Source organism: Neoarius graeffei, chromosome 17, assembly GCF_027579695.1.
Source record: "Neoarius graeffei isolate fNeoGra1 chromosome 17, fNeoGra1.pri, whole genome shotgun sequence".
Classification (NCBI taxonomy): Eukaryota; Metazoa; Chordata; class Actinopteri; order Siluriformes; family Ariidae; genus Neoarius; species Neoarius graeffei.
In genome coordinates this window covers 19482639-19486759 of record NC_083585.1, presented here as the reverse complement: position 1 = coordinate 19486759, position 4121 = coordinate 19482639, and positions in this window count along the sequence as shown.

The following is a 4121-nucleotide window of genomic DNA, read 5'->3' as shown; positions in this document are numbered from 1 at the left end:
GCTCCAGCACCGCACTGGTGATCAGCTGATTCAGTTGGCTAATACTCGTCTCTGCTTGGACAAACTTCGCGTATAACTGGATAAATTCGATATCTAGTAAGTTAACAGAGTTTTATCTGCTTCGGTTCATGAAACTAAACCAGTAAACAGCCTGACCAGCGGCTACACACAACCAGCCGTTTCCATAGAAACGAGTCTCGACTAGCAGCTAAATCCCAAATAGAGCACTGCTCACTATACTGGTGCACTATGTAGGGTATTAAAGCTTCTTCCACCTGAGTTCGAGTCCTGACACCTAATTTCGTTGTAGTCTGTGCAATGACAACAAAATAAATCGGATTCTGATTCTTATTTCTGACAATGACATTGATTCTCTCTCTCTCTCTCTCTCTCTCTCGGTGCTTGAAAGTTTGTGAACCCTTTAGAATTTTCTATATTTCTGCATAAATATGACCTAAAACATCAGATTTTCACACAAGTCCTAAAAGTAGATAAAGAGAACCCAGTTAAACAAATGAGACAAAAATATTATACTTGGTCATTTATTTATTGAGGAAAATGATCCAATATTACATATCTGTGAGTGGCAAAAGTATGTGAACCTTTGCTTTCAGTATCTATGGGAATCAATTTTGTGCCAAAATGTTCATACAATACTTTTGAAATATCAAACAAAAACGACAAATCAAAATACAAAAAAAAAAAGTCAATTTTTTAGACTGGCAAACAAATTATTCGTGTAATCGTGCAAAATATCAGTCTATTACTCTTCAGAAACCTTTTATTTTTGTTCCGCGTCTTTCTCAGTTTTGTTTGACGTAATTTATTTTGGTTGCGATTCCAGCTTTCTCGTTTGCGCTCCCTGACTTTTTGCTTGCAGTTTTGGCACAAACTTCACGTGTGGGTGGGCTGTCCAGGAATGTATTCCCATTGGCTAACTTGTGTTTGACTGACAGCTACGCTCAGCCATTCCCCCGGAAGCAGACTCGATGCCTCGTCCCCGTTGCCCGTCAACGAAGTCGAACGTCCGCACATGGCGGCCATCTTACCTCAGACAGCTGGCTTACCCAGTACATTGTGTTGGTAGCAATATGTACTTTTCAGATGACCGTAACTTCCTCAAATTTCAATCGATATTCAAACGGTTTGGTTTGTTTTTATATATATATATATATATATATATATATATATATATATATATATATATATATATATATAAAAACAAACCGAAGTATGTATTTATGATATTAATGATGAATAATCATTTTATGCTTTAAAAAAAATACATGCTGAAATTCCTATGCTGTGAGAAACCTAACACTGCATATGGATAACTGCGGCCTTAGGACAAATAACCATACAATTTATTTCCAATTTTTAGTGAAAATATTTTTACGTGATAGGGCCGTAGGGGAAGCTAAAGTTAAATAAACAGCTTACTCACTTCTGAAATTTCAGAAATACTTCATCCACCTCAAAAACCTAATGCACTCACAGCATAGCATAATAACAAATGTAAACTCACATCATAGCATAATAACAAATGCACTGCCCGAGTAAGTAATAGTATAAAACAGTGACAGCGACTCACGGTAGTTTGTGACAAAAAAAGCCCGGCTGCTCATATCAGGAACTGTATTGGACATTATTTCACTAAGTAAATAACGCTACCGATTATCCTTAAAAAAATGTGTTATCTTACTGGTGAAAGGTGATCCCGCGTGCCCTACTTTCCAGACATCGCCGGTTCGAGCAACCGAAAGCCGCGCAGAAGTCTGGCATCTCGTCACAGTCAGTAATTTAATTTCCTCTAGAAATCATAATGTAAGTTGTTTTAAATTAACCAACCCGAAAACGAAAACCATGTGCAAGTGCAACTTCAGTTATTGAAAATATTATCTCATGACCTTCCATGTAAAATTACTTGGTGCTACGAGCTAGCCTAGCATGAAACACAACTTTGACAAAGCTGCAGTAAGTCGTTTTTGAAGAGAAAAGGTACGATTTTAGCATGTTCAAGCACCCAGAATTACAACCACATTAATAATGTTTTAAGAAATCAAACCATTTGTATATACGTCAAAATTTCAGCGAGATAAGAGTATAAACATTTAAGCATCTCAATGGTCTTACCTCAGTGTACCGCAAATTCTGTGGAAAAGCTTGCCTGTGGTAAGATGGCCGCCCTGTGCGGACGTTCTGGAATAGATAGTTTTCACATGACGTCACAGAGTCGGGGATTCCCTGGTGGCGGCCATCTTGGAGGGCAAGCTTACCGTACGGGTCACTGAGCACACATTGTAGCGCGCGAGTTACATTCATTTATATATTATTTACATTTATAGTTACATTACTACTATTTAAAGCTAGCAATGGTGCACACCTGTTGTATTCACGGCTGTCGTAATAGGTCAGATGATGACGTCAAGCAGGGCTTTTATGGAATTCCCACTGTACGGGAGTACGAGGGCAAGCAAACAAACTCAGCATACAAAGGAGAAATCTATGGCTTGCGAGAATCAGCCGCAAGGATTATCAGCCTTCCAAACACAGCAAAGTCTGCTCCGATCATTTTATAAGTGGTAAGTTGTTTAAATAAACAATCAATTGTGTTTAAGTTTGTTTTTGGAAACCAAAACATCATGTGAACAATCTCTGGAGAATGCCTAACTGGAACCGCTGAGTGTACGTTTACATTGTAATGTACACTTAATATCGCTCGTTTGTCACGTTTCTATTTGAAACTTGTCACTTCACTCACGCAAGGGTCATTTTTGAAAAACATTTTAGGTCTATTCTGTATGATTTAATTTGTTTTTGGGATGCAAACAGTGCGCCTTTTGGCGGATGCCGCCTGAATCGCGCAGATCCGTTTGTTTTTGTTTTTTTTTTGGGGGGGGGGGGGTTGGAGTGTCTGATTATAATTTCAAAGTAAATTCTGTATTAAAATTACTAAATAAGCAAATCTGTTACAGTCCATGAAACAGGAAGTACAAGGATGAGAAAAAAACAGTTTAAATCGGGAAGCTGCGCACATTTGTGCAGCCCGAGCGGTGTGCAGGACTGCGCAAATGTGCGCAGGTTCCTGATTTAAACTGTTTTTTTCTCATCCTTATACTTCCTGTTTCATGGACTGTAACGGATTTGCTTATTTAGTAATTTTAATACAGAATTTACTTTGAAATTATAATCAGAGGGCGGCACGGTGGTGTAGTGGTTAGCGCTGTCGCCTCACAGCAAGAAGGTCCTGGGTTCGAGCCCCGGGGCCGGCGAGGGCCTTTCTGTGCGGAGTTTACATGTTCTCCCCGTGTCCGCGTGGGTTTCCTCCGGGTGCTCCGGTTTCCCCCACAGTCCAAAGACATGCAGGTTAGGTTAACTGGTGACTCTAAATTGACCATAGGTGTGAATGTGAGTGTGAATGGTTGTCTGTGTCTATGTGTCAGCCCTGTGATGACCTGGCGACTTGTCCAGGGTGTACCCCGCCTTTCGCCCGTAGTCAGCTGGGATAGGCTCCAGCTTGCCTGCGACCCTGTAGAAGGATAAAGCAGCTAGAGATAATGAGATGAGAATTATAATCAGACACTCCAAACCCCCCCCCCCCCCCCCCCCCAAAAAAAAAAAAAAAAAAAAATCGGGTCTGCGCGATTCAGGCGGCATCTGCCAAAAGGCGCGCTGTGAATATATAAAGTTGTATATATCAGACAGCCTTTAAAGTTTGATGAAGTCAGTTTCAGGCTTTGGAGCAGCCCTGCATAGTCACTTGAAAATGCATCTTTGTCCGCTTCGTAGGGGTCAATTCCCCCAATCAAGGCCAGTTTGGCTGCATACCGTGAGATGTGTATCGATATACTTCTGTTTGCTTGATTTTGCCGACATTGATCTTTATTTTAGAAAACTGACTATATAACTTCATAAATTCGTCCGAGATAACGTAGCCGGTAGTGGCGATGGTCCGTTTTGTTTGCCCTCCAAGATGGCGGCTGGGGGGCGTTCCCCGGAATGCCGTGACGTCAGTGAAAACTATCTATACGCGGTGAGGCATCTAGTCTTCTATGTATATCTATGGTTGCGGCCATTCCCGACTCGGATTCTGGCGAGTGACCGATCCATTCATGGGTGCA